The sequence below is a fragment of the Ursus maritimus genome, unplaced genomic scaffold (genome assembly GCF_017311325.1).
Source record: "Ursus maritimus isolate PB19 unplaced genomic scaffold, ASM1731132v1 scaffold_11, whole genome shotgun sequence".
In the NCBI taxonomy this organism is placed as follows: Eukaryota; Metazoa; Chordata; class Mammalia; order Carnivora; family Ursidae; genus Ursus; species Ursus maritimus.
This window is the reverse complement of record NW_024423453.1, coordinates 32,616,101-32,635,659: the sequence shown is the minus strand read 5'-3', so window position 1 is coordinate 32,635,659 and position 19,559 is coordinate 32,616,101. Positions and strand designations below refer to the sequence as shown.

Here is a 19,559-nt window from a genome sequence, read left to right as displayed (position 1 = left end):
CTAAGCTGTTAGATAATTATAGAAATATATATAGTGTTTCTCTCTCAGGTTAAAAAGTTTAACAGAAAATTTGAAAAAGATGTAGAGGTAAGCAATTAAGAATGGATTTACTCCTGGGGTGCCTGGATGGCTCAGGGGGTTAAGCATCTGACTATTGATTTTTGCTCAGGTCATGATCTCAGGCTTATGAGATCAAGCCCTGTGTCCATGGAGTCTACTTAATATTCTCTCTCTCCCTCTACCCATTTCCCCCGCTCACCCCCACTTGCGAACTCTCTCTCTGTCAAAAAAAAAATAAAAGAATGGATTACTACTTCTTAAAAATGTCAACAACAGGGGCGCCTGGGTGGCACAGCGGTTGGGCATCTGCCTTCGGCTCAGGGCGTGATCCCGGTGTTATGGGATCGAGCCCCACATCAGGCTCCTCTGCTATGAGCCTGCTTCTTCCTCTCCCACTCCCCCTGCTTGTGTTCTCTCTCTCGCTGGCTGTCTCTATCTCTGTCAAATAAATAAAAATAAAAAAATCTTTAAAAAAAAATGTCAACAATTCTTACTATGTTCACAGGGAGATGTTAGGCCAACTTGAACTATAAAACTCGACATTATTTTTATTATTTGATTTGTACATTTTAGAATCCAGGGAAACATTGGTTTCTATTTGTTGAATATCAAGACAAATGTTTGAGAGCTTATTGTTTTGAATCTTTAAGCTAAATAAAGATCAGACGAAGAGCCCATACAGTCCTTCTAGAAGGATGCACAGATTTGTCCAACACTGATTTGAAAGCAGACTGTCTTTTAAGGAAAGCTTTATGATTGCTGCAGAGCAGGGAGAACATTTGTCTGGTGTATGTATTCATGCAACTGAAATTGAACTCATTCAAATTGTAAGACTGATAATATATTTGCAATACATTTTGAACATTGCCTTTCAAAGATAAAAGGGTGAACAGCACAATCACTTTTTAGACCTTTAATTTTGGGCACCGTGCACTGAAATGTTTCTCTGATTCACTTATTGCTCGAGGCTCTGTTCTGACATGTGTTTCATTTGCTTTCTAAGTGCATTAATTAGTGGCATCTGAATCTCTTTCTTAGCACTAATATTAAAAAAAAATCCTAATACTTACCAGTTTGGTTTATAACTTTCAACATACAGCAAAAAAAAATCGTAAGGTTTTCTGCAGGCCCACAAGGCAGCTGGTGAACAGATAGATGAATGCTCTTTGAACAAAATGAAAAGATCTGAATTTACTAAGCCTCTTCATCCAATTATACATTTCACAATTATAGTTGATTATTTAAATTTCTAGATTCTAAATATATGTTTCAGTTTTACTCAAGTATTTTGATATATTCCATTCTTACTCTTACTCTTCTAACTTTTATTAAATGTTTCCTTTGGTTTGTGAATAATTTATATATGCATTTGTTTTTCACCAAATAGTTACTGAGTGTCTATCTTACTCTGTGGCAGGCTGCTGAGCTTTAACTGACGTGGGTCCCTCCCTCTTGAAGCTTGCTGTCTGGTAAGGGAGACAACCATTAATCAAATCATTGCACAGTTTGAAGTTGCTACTTTCATAAATGCTGTGAGCTAGAGGAACATGGGATGATTCGAGCATGTAGCGGGAGATCTCATCTTGTTGGGGTAGAGTGGGGTGGTTAAGGAAACGTTCTCTGAAGAAAAGCAGAATGGTTAGAGATCTGAAAGAGAGATGAACTAGAACAGGTGTGTATAAACTGTGTCCTGGCAAGCAGCACAGTCTGTGCAAAGACACTGGAATGGTTGGAAGCAGAGCTGGTCCTGGGAAGGGCAGAGCCAAGAACAGTAAGAGAAGCAGGGGCCTCCTNNNGCTGAAGAGGATGGAGAGGCCAGTTAACAGGCATGTACAGTTCCCAGTGGTTTTTCATTATTCTGTGAACTAGGAGGCCTTTGAAAGTTTTTAAGCTGAAGAGTAATACGTGATTTGAGGTTTGAAGAGGATCATTCCAATTGCTCTGTGCAGAAGGATTGGAGCTGGGCAAGATTGATGTGGAAATCGAGTGGGGGGATCTTGTTACTCCTGGGCTGCAGATGACTTTAGCTTGTGTCAAGATGGTGATGGTGGCAACAGGGACAAGTGGGTATATCCTAATAATGATCAGAAAATAAAAGGAACTTGGTGATGAATTGAAAATATAAATGAGATATCTATAACCAATTTTCTGAGGTCTGTTCTCAGTGCAGCCTGACTCAGGATTCAATGTCTGGTTGTTGAAAAAAAGTAAATTAAAACAAAAACATCATTTACTTAAAATGTTCTCATGCATTAAAAATGGATGAATAATGTATATGCTTAGTAGTTCTACCCAGCTTAATCAATGCATTAATATCAATATTCTGCAAAGAAATGGAGAACTGGCCTTTGCAGATGGCACTAGCAAATTCTGTCTCCTTTGTGGAAAACAGTCTGCCTCTGACTGGTGTCTTGCTTTATTTGGCTTGGCCTTTCCCCTTAGCCCGAGACTGTGGAATTGACAGCAAATGTGACCTTCATACAGGCTTGTTAAAAAATCTGTTCAAGAGAAATTGTATTCTGTTCAGAGAAGGACAGTGCCATTTTACTCAGGTGTGGATTAGGTGATAGTAAATCATGTTGTAATAATGTTGAAAGCTACATCATCACCTTGGACTCATAAAAGAGAAATTATTTCTCATAGACTATACAAATGTGCACAAGCAGCTACGTGTGGCAGATTTGCTTCACACCATTTCAGGTCTTTATGTTTTCTTTCAAGTTGTTGAGGCTAGATAAGCATTTTTTGTTTATATAAGATTTATCATTTTTCTGACTGATATCCAAGGACTTCCCTAAGTCACAGAATTAGTTTTCCAGGAAAATCTAGTCATTCTGATACAAAAATCTTTCGACTGAGAAGTTAGAGGAAAGCCTCTTCCAGTTGCCTTCCGTTCCCCTCCCCCTCCCTTCCTCCCCCTCCTCTTCCCCTCCCCCCTCCCCTTCCCCCTCCCCTTTCCCTTCCTTTCCTTTCTGTTTTAAAGAGTGACCACTTTTCTTGATAATGATTCCTTTGGTAATGACTCTTTCACACCCACATCATTTTTTTCCATTAGAATATCTATTGACTTTTTTCAAACTATATCCAGAATCCAGACATTCTCACCACCTCCACCATTACAGCTCTCATCTAAATCAACATCATCTCCATCCTATGTTATTGCAATCACCTTCTGGCTAGTCTTCTGGCTTTTAAGCTTGTCCCAGGGTTATAGTCTCCCCACAGTAGTCAGCGACCCCTGAAGAATGTCACCTGTATCATAACACTCCTATAAGTAAATGGTTCTTTGGCTGCCCATCTCAGAATAAGGGCTATGTTCCTATCATAGTCCTTAGGACACTGCATTGTTACTGCCCTTGAGCTCACTCCCTGACCTCATCTACTGCTCTCATCCTCTCCAGGGACATGCTGCCCTCCTTGTTGTCTCTCAGACATTCCAAGCATCCTCCCACATTAAGACCTCTTTGTTGCTATTTTTAAGTGCCTGAATGTTCTGCTTCCAGATATTGTGATTTGTTCCTTCACTTTCTTCAGGAATGTACTCAATCACTGTCTGATCAGAAAGGCCTTTTCTGACCACTTTATCCAAAGTAGCACCTTTCATATCATTCTCAATTACTTTTTTCCTGCCTTAATTTTCTTCATGGTACATGTCAACGTCCTAATATATATGTGTGTTTACCTACCTCTTCATTTCTTTTTTCTACTAGAATGTAAGCCCTATAATAGTTGGGACTTTGACTTTTGTTCAGCCTAGCATCCCCAGCATTTACAATAGTGCCTCATATCTAGCAGGTGCTCAATTACTTTTGGGTTAAGGGATAAATATTGCTATAGTTCACATTTTCTGGAAGGCAAAAGACTGATTGTTCCCTGAGACTCCAGAAGGAATGCATCTCTGTCCACACTCTGATTTTAGGATGTCTGACCTCCAGATCCATAGGAAAATACATTTGTGTTGCTTTAAGTCACGAAATTTATGATAGCTTGTTTCAGCAGCAATAAAACACTAATAAGCTTCCAGAGCTATCTAAGATGTAGCCTCATAATCCTTTTTAACTCAGTGCTTCAGGTATGTACGGATTAAAATTGGCATATGTGGTAGTCAGTAGTATTGTTCACTAAATATTTCTGGATTTTCTTTTGGGTATATGGCAAAATTAAGTGTTACAGCCCCCTTGAAGTTAGGTGTGACCATGTGGCTTTCTTAGAAAGATGACTGGTTAGTGGAAGTAGCATATGTAACTTCCAGGGAACATTTATAAGCCTTTGAAAATTTTGCCATACTGCCATTTTTCTTGTTATTAGAGTGTGGAATTTTTTTTAAAGATTTATTTATTTATTGAGGGGTGGGGGAGTGGCAGAGGGGGAAGGAAAGAGAATCCCAAGCAGACTCTGTCCTGAGCACGGAGCACAAGGGGAGCTCAATCCCCCAACTCTGAGATCACAACCCTGAGATCGCAACCTGAGCTGAAACCAAGAGTCTGATGCCCAACCAGCTGTGCCACCCAGGTGCCCCATGAGTGTAGAATCTTGATGAAATACGCTCTCCATGAGCCTGGTCTCCTGCGAGAATAATGAGCACTTTCCCTCAGCCAACACCGATGGACTTGTAGTGTGAATGAGAATTGTTTTGTGCAAGCTGCTGAGATTTGGGGGCTACCTTGTGAAAATAGCAAAATCTAGCCCAAAGGTTCTCAAAAATGTTTTGATCTTAGGATCTTTTTTACAATCTTAGAATTTCTTGAGATAACCCCGTAAGTGGGGTTATGTATCAATATTTATCATGCTAAGAATTAAAATAGACTTTCTTAAATAATTCACTTAAAATAAATCCATTTTATGTCCATATAAAAATATTTTAATGAAAAAACTATATCTTCCAAAGCAAAAATAGTTTTATGAGAAGAGTGGTCCTTTTATACATATTTGTAAATATTTTTAATGTTTGGCTTCATATCAGCCAGCTGGATTCTCATATCTGCTTTCACAGCATTCAAACTGCTGCTGTTTGTTGTGGTTGAAGTATATGGAAAATATCCAGCCTCATGTAATTATATTATATTGTTGTAAAGGGAGTATTATAACACACTTTTCAGATAATTGTGGATATTCTTCTTTGATACTACACTAGAACTCTGTAAGTAGTAGTTTCTTAAAGGTGAATTGCAATGTGGAACTGAAATCATATCAATGAACTTCTCACACTGTTACATGAGATCCATCTTTTTTATTATTCACGTATAATTAACATACAGTGTTATATTAGTTTCAGGTGTACAATATAATGATTCAGCAATTCTATACATTTCTCAGTGTTCGACCATAAGATTCGTAGAAGAAGACATGAGCAGTGATTTCTTTGACAGAAGCCATAGAAACATTTTTCTAGACACACATTCTCTGACAAGGAAAACAAAAACAAATTTAAGCTATTGGGACTAAATCAAAATAAAAAGCTTCTGCACAGCTAAAGGAACTATCAACAAAACAAAAAGGCAAATTACTGAATAGGAAGAGATATTTATAAATGACATATCTGATAATGGATTAATATCCAAAACATATAAAGAACTTTCAACTCAAAACCAAAAAATCCCCCCAAATAATCTAACTAAAAACGGGCAGAGGACCTGAATAGACATTTTTCCAAAAAAATAAAAAATAGAAATACAGATGACCAACAAACACATGAAGAGATGTTCACTGTCATTAATTATCAGAGAAATGCAAATCAAAACCATAATAAGATATCACTTGACACCTGTCAGAATGGCTAAAACTATTGGTCTATCTTGCACTTCAAATGGACATATACATGACTCCGGAAAGGCATCCATTTGGTCATTTGAAAAACATTGAGTCACTGAGTTTTGCAGATCTTCTAAATGTTAACACATTTCATTATACAATATCAAAACCCAGCATTCTTTAGTATTGCTAACAAAACCTTTAGAAAAGATTTTATGTATCGAGAAATTGTTAAGACACTGTTGCCAGATACAAGTTTTACAAAATTCTAGCATTCTTTGGAATATTCAAATTCCATCGAGTTTTGAGTATCAGCATTGTTTTCCTTGAAGTGGTAAAACTCACTTTGTCTATTTTCAAGAAATACTCAGTTCTGCAAACATCAGCAAAATACTCAAGCCTGAATAATTATAGTTTCTAGGTTAATTATTCTTTCAAGTAAAAATGATATGTAATGAAAAGAGCAGCTAGTTCAGCTTGCAAAACAAACAGTGTTTCCCAGAGATGACCATTATGGACAGCAGCTACTGACATGGCTTTAATGATCCCCGCCCCTAGGAAATCATGCTTTTGTGTCATTCTTTCCCCTTGAAAGAGCTGGAGCTGGGACTTGCTTCTAACATGGCAAAAGTGAGGAGGTGTCACTTCTGTGATTGGATATAAAAGACTATGATTTCCATCTTGCTGGACTTCTCTCTCTGGTTCTTCTCAAACGCTTGCCGCCATGGAGAGGGCAACCTGGCAAGGAATGGAGAGTGCCCTCTAGTCAATAACTGCAGGGAACTGAGGTCCTCAGTCCAAGTACCCCAAGTAACTGAATCCTGCTAACAACCACATGGATAAAGTTGGAAATGGGGAGGGATCCATTTCTCCCCAGTTAGACCTTGACATGCTTGTGGTCCCAGGTTGCACCTTGATTGCACCCTTGTAAGAAACCTGAGCCAGAGGACTCAGCTAAGGAGTACATGAGCTCCTGACCCAAAGAAACCAAGATAAGAAATGTATGTCATTTTAAGCTGCTAGGTTTTGGGGCAAACTGTTCAGAAATAGATAACCGATACAACTATCTACTTCATTATATAGAAGAGCTTTATATGTATGTTTAATTTTTGTCACATGGAACATTAAAGCATGTCCTTAAGGTCCAAGATTTAATGTAAAAATCATGAATTTTTACTAATTCATCGAAGATATTCTTTAAATGAATTTTAGTGCATGGTGATGAGGTATACAAAATCTGCTAGTACAAGTTGGTTCTACTGCCTCAATTTGTTCTAAGCACCCAATAATTTTACCCACCATTGTATTTGTACCATCAGTGCAAATGCCAACACAGTAAAAAATAATGTATTGAGAATTGCTTTGATTTCACAGAACTCCTGAGAAGTTTCCTGGGATCCCTAGGGATCAGAGGATTATACTTTCAGAGCTGCTGGTATAGACTATCCCAATTATCACATCAGATGAATTGTTAATTTGCCATCCCTAGTCTATATATTACAACATCGTAAAGTTGCTCAAGGGAAGGCAATGCAAAATTCTCTTCATTTAAAAAAGAAAACTGGTTTTTACAAGGTTTGAAATTCTGCCTAAGGAGTACATGCATATGATTGACTCTGCTTATCAATTCAGGACTGCTGAAACATCACTTCACCCCCTCGTTTACTGTCCATCCAAGAGTATATATATCAAAACAGTGTTGATTATCACTGTGACTTGCTGCTGCCCATATCGGCACGTTATTTCTTAATCATTCAGGAAGGCACTGTTAATGTGTTTTTGTGTATGTGTTTGTGTGGGTGTGTGTTTTTGTATGAGTTCTATAAGTAGGAATCTGGCTCAGCTTGAATGAGATTTATAACTATTTCCAAGTACATATTTCGAGCTTGCTTTGGCAGCACATATACTAAAATTGAAATAATACGGAAAAGATTAGCATGGCCCCTATGCAAGGATGACATGCAAATCCAAGTACGTATTTCACTTGTATCTTATGATTACTAACATTGGTACTGTAATGAATAATAATAATACTTCCTTATAATAGGGAATTTAGAAAATAAATATGTATAAATAGCATTGTCTTTCCACTAAGATAAAATCATTGCTAGTTGTTTTGTGTGTTTTCTTTCTTTTCATGCATTTGAAATTCATATGGGTAATATTTTAAATTTTCTTTAACTTTATTAATGGGCAGTTTGAACCCTAGAACTTGCTTTCAAACTTCTGCTTGTGCTTGTAGATAAATTAAACACCAAAGTGCATTGATTTCATTGTGAAGAATCATGGTTTCACATCACAAAGGCAGCAGTATTCAGTTATCCAAAATGTTTTTAAAAAGTTAAAGCTTTTGGGGCGCCTGGGTGGTACAGTAGTTAAGCGTCTGCCTTCGGCTCAGGGCGTGATCCCAGCGTTATGGGATCGAGCCCCACATCAGGCTCCTCCGCTATGAGCCTGCTTCTTCCTCTCCCACTCCCCCTGCTTGTGTTCCCTCTCTCGCTGGCTGTCTCTCTCTCTGTCAAATAAATAAATAAAATCTTAAAAAAAAAAAAAAGTTAAAGCTTTTTCACTGTAGGTTAATTTCGTTAATATTGTTAAACATATTATATAAAGTGATAATAAAAGATATATTTTATTGGCCTACCTTTTACATGCTATCCTATATATTTTGTAGATTCTAATTTCACATGTATTCATGCATCAATATATAAATTATAAAGCAAAGGAAAAACATAATAAGAAACACACCAGGATTATCTTATATTTTTAAATGGTAGGGGTAACATGATTCAAGTTACTGAAGATTGATTTTGTTTTGCTACACATGGACCCCTAGATGTTACAAGGCAGTCAGCACTAGTTTAAAATGCAGGTGATATTCCTGTATGCATCCTACTCTAGGGCATATCATGGTAGATTAGCTTATCTCAGATGTCTACACAGTTGATCCTTGTCACTGTGACTGAGCTGATCCTTTGTAGCTGATTGACACTTTATGGCCAAAATTAATACTCTAGCCAGACCTCTGATAGACTATTATACTGAAATCTCTTATTATCTCTCCACCTTGATTTCTACCAAAGAGTCGATAAAACTCCCTAAAAATACAATGAAAAATCAGAAAATTAGTAAATATTTTCTGTGGCTGGCTACTGCTCATCTCTTTTTCACACTTACACCTATTGATTTCAAGATGAAATTAGTTTTTAAAATAAAAGTGCTCTTATATGGTATACATACAGCATGTTCTTTGCAGACTCTTATCTTTCAGGGGTCAGAGAAGGGTCACTAGATATATAGATAGATAGATAACTGTTTTAAATTTAATGGCCAAGGATTCCTGCTATTAAAATCTGTGTTCTAGGCTATTACTACCCTCATTTATTATTTATAAAGCTCTGTCAGTGTCCATAGTATTTAATGTTCGATGAAATTGTGCCACGCAAATTCCCCTCCCTGAGGAACCTCCAAGCTGAAAACAGGAGGAGAACAATGCAGGAGAGAAACTGTGGGAAGAACAGAGAGGGATTAAAGTTTGCAAAGTTGGCATTGCTTTGCCCAGTAGATGGAAGGCAAGGAGAACTTGAATGCTGGGAAATGATTCTGAGATTGGGAAGCCATTCAGGACAATCAAACCAATAACTAGAAGCAAGGAAAGGTATCAGGAAAGGAGAATCTCACCTTCTAAGTGAGAAATCCACATCTTCACTCCAACATTTCTTCATACACCATGTTCACCTGGTTTCTCAGCACCACCTCTTACTCATCATGTTCCTAACCAGTGGGTCTCAAACTTGAACACCATCAGATTCGCATGCAGGCGGTTAGGGCTTGTTAAAACCAGTTGTGATTACTGGGCCACATCTTGGTCAGAGTACCTGAATCAGAGAGTCTGGGGTCTTGAATCTGCATTTCTAACAAGTTTTCAGGAATTGCTGCTGTTGGAACTGCCTGCTGAGAACCTCTGTCCTAAACTAGTATCTCTAATTCCTCTTACATCTTCTCCTCCAAACCGCAGCTTAGAGTCATCCAATTCTTACCTTATAGTCAGACAATCCCCCACTTCTGTCTCTGCTTACCTAAGAGTGTCTTTCAGATTTGTTTTAGCTTTTGGAACTGACAGCTATTGATCTAATTAGATCCTACTACCATTCCTATCACTACTGCTAGGAACAGTATGAACTACAATCACTACTACTAACTACTTTGAACACCTGCTATATGCAAGACAATATAGTAACCACTTTTAGATATATTATCTCACTAAATAATGCTACTAGACCATCTGTATTATCCCCTCTTACAAGGGAAGAAATTTATTTGCAGCAAGATTAATTCACTTGCAGTGAGTATTACAGAAAGGATATAAATGAATGTCTGTCTGACACCAAAACCCATTTCTTTATGTCCGTCTTGTATTCAGACCCTGCCTGAAGGCCAACTCTTTCATGCAGTCCTCATGTATGATTAGGTCAGTGCAATATTGAGCGCTTTCCCTTCTCTCAACTACTAATGATCTCCTTTATATTAAAAAGACTTAGTGTATGATGAGGTGGCATTAGCAATCAGTACAGAAGGGATAATTAATCAAGAAATGTCACTTGAACAATTAAATGCTCGTGTGGCATAGTACACAAATAAATAGCAGATGGGATAAAGTCCTCAATGTGAAAAATAAAACTGAAAATTTTAAAATAAAACATAAGATGCCAAAGTACAAATGTCACACAAGTGGTAAACACGAACACCTGTCGAAATACAAAAAAAAAAAAAAGAAAGAAAAGATTAAAAAATGAAAGTTAAACCATAAACCAAGCAAGTTAATTTGCAGTGAATTTGAACAATGAAGGATTAGTTAAGGAAATATATAATTAACTGTCAAATCTTCATGATTCACAAAAGAGGAAAACCAGATGGCCAATATGTTTATGAAAATATGTTCAGAATTCAAAAATAATAAGGGAAATTAATGTTGTATATCAGCACAGTATAAGTCCATACACACCAGATTAATATGTCTGAGCATTTGCAGAGATGTGATTCCCTGGGAATTCCTGTGGTGTGCCGGTTGGTGTGTAATTTAGTTCAATTACTTTGGAGACAAGTTTGAAATATCTACTAACATTGATAATATAGGTACTGTGGCTTATTAATTCTCTTCTAGGTAAATACTCTGAAACCTCTCTTCAACAGACACATAAAGATGTGTGTGCAAGGATGTTTATCACAACATTCTTAGAATAGGAAAACATTGGGAACAAGCCACATGTTCTTTTTTTTTTAAGATTTTATTTATTATTTATTAGAGAGAACGAGCGAGGAGGAGGTACAGAGAGAGAGAGAGAGAAGTAGACTTCCCACTGAGCAGGGAGCCCAATGTGAGGCTCGATCCCAGGACCCTGGGATCATGATCTGAGCCGAAGGCAGACGCTTAACCAACTGAGCCACTCAGGTGCCCCTAAGCCACATGTTCTTAATAGACTATTGGATAATTAATTTTTGTGGTCTATTTATACAAAGAACACAATTCCTCAGTTAAAGCAGGTAAAATCTAGATGTATTATCATGGGTCCATCTCATAAACTAATGTTGAATACAATTACTAAATCACAATGTTCAAAAATGATATTATTTTTGTAAACTTAAAATACACAGGAATCCTATGTATTATTTGTGAATCCAAACATATGAGTTACATATATGAACAAGAATATATACCAGTTTTGGAATGATGGTAACCCCTGGGGAAGGGCAAGTTAAAAGGGATGGAGGTTGGCCTTAATTGTATAATTAATCTTTTGTTTATTATTTAGATTTAAAAATCTGAACCAAATATGGCAAAATGCTAATGCTTGTTAAATTAATGTGACAAATACTTGTGTTATTTTTTCTCTTCATTTATAAAATTTTTGTGATCGAAAAGGGAACATTTTAACAAAGTCTTCCATGCTGAAAGATAGTTTGAATATTCTGGCTTACTCGAAATACAACCATTTTCTTTGCTGCAAAACTTTTCGGTCATTAGTATGCTAATGGGCATTGTGAATTGCCAAGAGGATAATGTCTTATGAAGTAATTCCCAAACTTATTTGACCGTAGAAGCCTTTTTTTTTTTTTTTTAATAAAACGTCTTGTTAACATCGCAAGGATCTTTTGGGAAATACTGTTATACATCATAGCACTTAACTTTCTCTAATTGTTTCATGTAATTTAACTAGATTTCTCTGGTAATATTCTCCATCTCCTTGAATTAGGACCTGTCCTACACCTCTTAGCTAGACATGTAATGGACATATATGTAATAAATGCTTTGATAGCTTGTTTGATTTTTCTGAGAAATTGTTGTGTGAACCATTTTACTCAATGTAGGTTTTGGGGAGAATGAAAGTAGTGAAAGCAATCCTTCTGTATACTTTTATATGGAAATAAAAAGCAAAACTCAAGGACACAAAGATCAACAGAAGGTTAACGGTATGTTTCAAACAAATGGAGTATATTGATGACAAAACATTGTCAGAACTAATTGCTGGAAACTTCTTTTCTTCATTTATTCATTCACCTCATGAAACATGTATTGTGAAATATCTAAAGAGAAATGATAGCTTTGTAATATATAGGAAGTATATACAGTCCAATGCATAAGATTTCCCAGAATTAAATCATAAATGATTTTGCAAAGAACTCAACCCCTTTGAAATTATATTGAGCATAAATCTATTCACAATTTTATTAAAGAATTAATCCATATGAAGATTTATAAATACTAGGCATATCTCTTTGGTTCACAAGGTATAATTTTGGCACAACAATAAATAAAATTGATTAAGCAAAAATTTTTTTGCTTTATTTTTTACTGCCCACACCTAAGACACTGTTAGCCAAACTTAATATCAGAAAGGAATTTCCCTCATTTCTACCCTTTGACAATTTGCAAATATATTAAATACAGATGTTAAATGGAAATATCAAAATTTTAAAGTAGATATGTAAGATCTAGTACGAAGAGTTAGTACGTTAACCCTTGTCCATTTGAATGTTTCAGAGAAGTACTCTGTGATTCTCATTTCATAGCCTCTACCATTTATACCATTTTATATGTGGTGAAATTCTGCTCTTTGCTTAAATATAAAACACTTGAATCTCATTCTTTTTGAATTTTTCATTTTATTGTAATTTCTACAGCTCTTTAAAAATTGTTTCAGGACTTTCATAAGAAAAAATTTCTGCCCTTTACAGAAACTAAATTTGTATATGCTAAAGTATCATGTGAAGTATAATTCAATACCTTTAATATTATTCAGGTTAATTTAGAATACTGAGAAATTCACATTAATACTAAGAAAGCAATCTGTATTTTCAGACTTATTATTATGTTGGAATCTAATGCTGAAACAGTTTTTAAATGGTTTCACTGAAAAATTCTACAGGTACCTGAAAGATTTTAGAGATGTGATTTTTCATCTATTTTGTTATTTTAGTCTTGGAAGTATAGTGATATAAATAGTAAATATGCATCCTCTCTAATTGTATTACCTTTTAATATTGAACTGAAATGTTAATGATAAATTGATTTCATATAGAGTAGAAGGCAGGTGGGGAAGAATGACACATTATCTGCTTTGGTGCTTCTGGTAATGTTAGTACTTCAGTATCCTTTGTATAATGTTATCATGACTCAGAGTAAAGTTACAATTAATAATTGAAATTTTTCTGCCAGTGAAGAAATTCATGTTTGTTTTAAGTGCACTGGTAGACCTTTGCAGTATTTCAGCCAGATGTTCCTCTTAACTGTTTAACTCACTTGTTTCACTATCAGCTGAAATAATATGACTCAAGTCTGGCAGTTAACAGGAGTTAATGGCAGGACATTAACTCACTACTTATAACTGTCTGGGTAATAAAATGATATCACCAGTATTCCACTTAGGCTATTATAAGACAATGGAATAATCTGTGTTACAGATAAATTAGTTACATATGCATTATGAAGATAAACATGTAGTATTTATTTTTGTAAACAATTTCTTGGATGAGAACATTTTTCAGATGGACCTTCATTGTACAGGTACAACTATGGACATGTATATCTTAGAGAATTAATTCTCTAATATTGTGTCCTTGTCAAGGTGCTCATGCCTTCCTGTTGCTCCTAGCCATTTTGCCATATCTATATGGAGGTCTTGCTTGAAAAATAGGTGTGTAGTGTCAGGTTTGGGGGAAACTAAACCTTATATAAAAGAAAATCAGAATGAATAGTATTTTAGTTATCTGTTGCTACATAGCAAATTACCCCCCCCCACACACACACAAATCTTTGTGACTTATACCAGCAAACACTTATTATCTCATACAGTTTCTGTGGACCTAAAATTTAGGAGTAGCTTAGCTGGGTAATTCTGGCTTGGGATCTTTCATGAAGTAACAGTCAAGATGTCAGTTGGAGTTGTATTCATCTGAAGGCTTGATTGGGGTGTGAAGATCTGCTCCCAAGATGGCTTAATCACATGACTGGCAGGTGGTGCTGAGTTTCAGTAGGAAGCCTCAGTTCTGCATCATTTGGGCTATCCCTTTGAGTACCCTCTTACACTGCAACTGGTTTCTCTTAGAGTGAATTATACAAGACCAAGCCAGAGGCCAAATGGTTTTTATGAACCAAACTTGGAGATCACATACTATTGTTTCTGCAATATCATATTGGATATACAGGTATCCAATGTGGGAGAGAACTATGTAAGTGTGTGAATATCAGAAAATTAAGGTGATTGGAGGAGACTACCTTAAAGGCTAGCTACTATAGATAAGGAGGAAAAGAAAAAGCATGTATAATTTGAATGAAACACTGTATCTTGACTTTGTTTCAGGACAATGAGGATCTTAATCACTGAAAATAATTTCTGACTGATTTTTGCAAGGTGAAGTAGAACAGATTTTTTGATGTCTGTACAAATAAGTCACTTTTGTTCATGCCAATAACTTTGAAATCTAGGTCATGCAGAAGGTGACAGAGCTAGAATTAGAAAAGTAACACCCAGGGTCCTTGACTTTTAACATTTGGTCATAGTCATTACTTCTTGCCAGTCCAGAAGTACCCCCAAGAGATTACCCAGATACTTATTGCTGAAATGAGTCAATGTTATGCATCCATCTCCAGCTGTTGTTCTATGAAACTATAATTCAGAAAGATGTCAATTTGTTGTATCTATTCCACTGGTAGACGTACATTCTCATAGGTTTTAAGACTTTTGTGACACATTTTGATGATGAAACAATGAGGTTTGTAAGCAAAGACAGTGGGTAATTTACCTCCACACACATTTAACTTTGCAAACATCAATTCATAGTAAAATGAAAGGCATCATTCTAGCCAAGCAGCTGAATCATAGCTGTAAAGCAAGACTTTCAATATGAAAACCAGGAATGGAACATTGAGGAGTTATGAGCACCAAAAAGCTGGATTAAGGAAGAGGAGTGGGAGGGTAACCATTGTTTTGGAATTATGGCTCAGCATGTTGTTCTTACATCCCTTTCAATGGAAACAATCTCCATTCTTACCATAGGGTGAACTGTTAAAGTAAATGACAAGATCAACTTGAAATGTTTTGAATAAGAGGTGTTAAGGTCAGTTCAGATGCTCACTGTCTTTGTTGAGACCAATACATATTCATAGACATGCATTGTTTCTGATGAATGGCTAATTAGATTGAAGGGGAAACAAGGATGCACCTGGTATCTTTCCACACCATGGGATCACATTTCCTGGATACATTTTACTATCAGATTCGAGGAAGTCAGCATCCAGTTTTATCAGCTGCAAAGCATCAGATATTTTTATACTTGATTAGGCTAAGTGCCTGATTTATGACACCTGAGTCAAGGCTTTAGCAAGGTCATTCACCTTAAAGAGATCAACACCCAACATGAAGAGGTCTGCTACTGCCTTGCTGCTTGACGCTCAGGATACTTTAATAGACCGAATGACTGTTATTAGAATAAAACTGTGTTCTAGTTGTAGACCTCAATTCCTGGCCTCTTACAAAAATCAAGAAAATTGAAAAATAATTTTCATATAGACTTGTAGCAGGAGTAATGGAGCTCTCTTTGGATAATTCTAAAATTTATTTCCTGGGTCAGTTGTGCAGAAAGTGGGAAGTGGTGATAGTGAGGGTTATGCTGCATTTATTTTTTGTCCTGTCATATTTAAACTAGATGAAAAGATGAATCTCTCCTCAGATTCCTGATTTGAGGAAAGTTTAATAACAAGCCTATTTACAAAGATGTTGTCAGGATTTAGGGAAAATAACAAATACGGTTCAGTGTCCTAGCAACTGTAATAGCAGAGAGCTATTGTTATCTTTAGGTTTTTAGGGGCAGAGGAAGGGAGAGGTAGCAGAATCCAGAGTGATGTGAGTCATTTGAAGTGCTGTGGTTTCAACAAAGGGATGCAGCTGACCAGTAGTGACCTGACTAGGAGGAACCAGGAAAATAAATATGCTGTCCTCACTCTCCTGTTGACCTCTAATCTCCAGTACTAAACCCAGCTGGAAGCCTATCGCTGCTGTTCCTATAGGTCAGACTCTGCAGCACAGAGCAAGACAGAAAAATGTGGAGTATGGATTCGGAGGAGCAAAAGGAAGATATCAAGCATGAAGGCATACTTATAATTGGCAGAATTCAGATAAAAATATATTCTCTTATACCTGACCTCACTGAAACTAAAAATTAAAACAATGTATGATCATTTCTAGACTCTGATTGCCTGGGTTTGAATTCTAGCTCCAACATTGACCTCTGGCAGGTGACTTACTCTCTTTAGGCTTCACCATTAAAGAAGATAATCATGGTGCTAAGTCCATAAGGTTGTTGTGAGGAATAAATGAATTAATATATATAAAGCACATAGACCAGTGCCTGGCATACAGCAAACATTATATGGCTTCGCTATTATTATTGACTGAAGTCCCACATAGTATCCTGTAGTTGTATGGCTCCTTTTTAGGACAAATAATGTATGAGTTAACTAGGATTCCTGTTGTTATTATTTTTCAATATTCTTTAGCATTTGGCTATAACCTGGGATTAAATATGTAGGTTGAAGTAATTGAATGGAGATCTTTAAGGGCCTCACTTCTAACTGAAGGAGGCAGGAAACATTTCCCTGAACATTCTCATAACAACCAGGAAGTGTGGTGAATTTCTTTACTCAAGAAGATGACTAACTGGGTTGATCCCATGTGAATTAAATCTGTGATGGAAAAGTTTAGGCAAATGCTTCAGCTTCCTCCACCAAATGAATCCCTTTAGGAAGCATTTTAAATGTGCTTATTGCACAAAATGGTGGAGACAAAAATATATCTTTAACTTGGAACAATGCCTTTTTTTGAGATTTATTATCTAATTAAACAATTTCCCAATAAAAAACATTTAATTTTCACAAGAACCAAGAAACAGCAGTAATAATATTAGCAACTAGCATTTGTAAATCACACTACAGTTTACAAAGGGCCTTCACATTCACTGGCTCAGTGGTTTTCAAGCTTTTGTTCAGCCATGGAATCCTTTGGTCATCATGTGCTTACATATGTATATATCACAGGAAAATGGAGTGTTCTGGTTCAAGTCCACATGTTTTAGCCCTCTTTTCCTTATTCTGGGGTAACTCCTATTGGGGGGTGCTGGGTTTCTGAGGAGGACAGTGTGAAAGCTACTTTATTAGTTTCTTTCTAAATGCCTTGCCTTCCTTGGGTCCAGGACTCTGTCGTCCCATTACGTTTTGGAATTCCATTCCAGATATGGAGTGCTGGGCCTCAGGGAATACATATACAGTGTCCCCTGAAAATATCTTGTTAGTGTGGAGGGAGTTCTCACCTAGTGAGAACTTTGAGAAAAGAAGGAAAAAATGAGAAGAATTAAGAAGACCTTTCACATTTCTTTTGCATGCCCCACTGTGATTGTTTCAGACTGAACATCATGTCTGTGACCAAGAGTTAGTGGAGTCTGGGATTTTAAATTCCCCAAATACCACATTACATCATCCATCCATGTAAAAATTGATGGGTTGTCCTTCTTAGTCAGCAGAACACATGCAGTCTTCTAAGCAATGCACTCTCAAGAAGCCATTGAAGACAAACCACGTTAAGCCTTGTTTTTGCTACTACTAAGATATTTATGCTCACAGTATTTAAAATAATCTCAAGGTGTGTGTGTGTGTGTGTGTGTGTGTGTGTGTATGCGCATGTATGCTGTCTGTCTCCCCCACCCCACCCCCAGTCTCTGTCTCTTCTCTCCCCTCCCTCCCTCTCTAAAGACTTGGTTTGTCAGCCTCTAAGCTGAGTTCTCGGCACCATCTCTTTTAAAACTCACATTATTATTACCGGGATAAGGAAATCGTGGCTGGCCTATGTACCTTAGGTCTGAACTGTTAGAATCTGTCCATAGCCCATGCTCTTAACTGCAATACTAAGCCACTTGTACAAGCTGGCACATCTCAGCTCCAAAACTGACAATAACAATAATAGCAATACAAATCTGAAATGTCAGTAATCATGGGAAATTCATGGTAAAAATAAAGGACAGCACACAGTTTAATTCTATCATATGTTCTAACTATGTCTTTGCTTAGAAATTTGGGGAGGAATTTGGTTATATCAGTTCTCTTGTTATTGGTGAGATGTAAAAAAGTAATTGGTCTCTAAGTGGCTTCTGAGGAAAGGATGAGATCTGACTCAAGGGAAACCACATGAGGACTGGCAAGGAAGGGACATTTTCAAGGCTTGCTCACTTTTTGCCTGTACCTTCCTGAAAATCTGTTCCAGGTAACTATGAATTTCCTGGAAGGTAGCATTATTCTATTCTTCTTCCTTTTGCGTATGTTTGAGAGTTTCATATGGTTGATTCCTGCTTATCATTAAATCTCAGACCAGACATTATCTACTTGGAGATGGGTATCTTTCTGAGAACCTCCCCTCTCTAACCAGCTCCTTATCTAGTGTCAGAATCCCATGACTGTTAAAACAAGAATCGCTCTTTGAAATTATCTTATGTATGTATGTATGTATGTATGTATGTATTGTCTGTTACCTCTCACTAGAATATAAACTCCACAAGGTGGGAATCTTTGTTCATTTCTGTGTCCTCAGAATCTAGAATAGTATCTGGTATATATAAAGCAGCGTGTGTAAATATTTGCTTATTAAATTAATATTCAGAAGCTCTTGAGGTGCTCTGTATATTAATTTCAGCCATATACCATTTCAAATGAGATTGATAGAGTTCCTAATGACATCTTTAAATCCTTAAAATATAATGTAAAGAAACTAAAAAAACTGAACAAATAGAATAAAATATAGAATTTTAAATTCAATATGACTTTATAAAAGCTTGAAAGAGTAAAGCTTGTAAAGATGTCAAAATATTAAATATGGTTGCTATAGTGGTGAGTTATGAGTAATTTTCTCTTGTACTTATAAAACAGTTATAATGAGCAAAATTACTCTTATACGGAAAATATAATCAAGAACTGAAAAAATTCTAAGTGGATCAATAATAATTTTCCAATGTTAGTTTTGTTTTCAGAAATATTTTCAAATTATGTATCAGAGACTCTGCCTAGATAGTTGCGACAATAACAATGGTGAGGATTAAAATGAGAGACCGTGAGAAAGCAAGAAAGAAACAAATTTGAGAGACCTAGAGATATGAGTTATCTACTATATATATATTTTTTTTTCCTTTGCATAAACCTGAACAAG

At 36.3% G+C, this 19,559-nt stretch overlaps 1 protein-coding gene and 1 non-coding gene across 2 annotated transcripts in view; both read left to right on the top strand.

Moving 5' to 3' along the window:
- Positions 1–19,559, top strand: part of INPP4B (inositol polyphosphate-4-phosphatase type II B) — a 501,415-nt gene that overhangs the window by 44,099 nt on the left and 437,757 nt on the right. The window contains exon 2 of the mRNA XM_008685432.2: positions 1,478–1,529. The gene's annotated coding sequence lies outside the window, so the exon portion shown is untranslated. The remainder of the gene's footprint in view (positions 1–1,477; positions 1,530–19,559) is intronic.
- LOC121101919 lies at positions 7,698–7,801 on the top strand. The gene has a single exon (XR_005833958.1). It is a non-coding gene; the product is annotated as a U6 spliceosomal RNA (small nuclear RNA).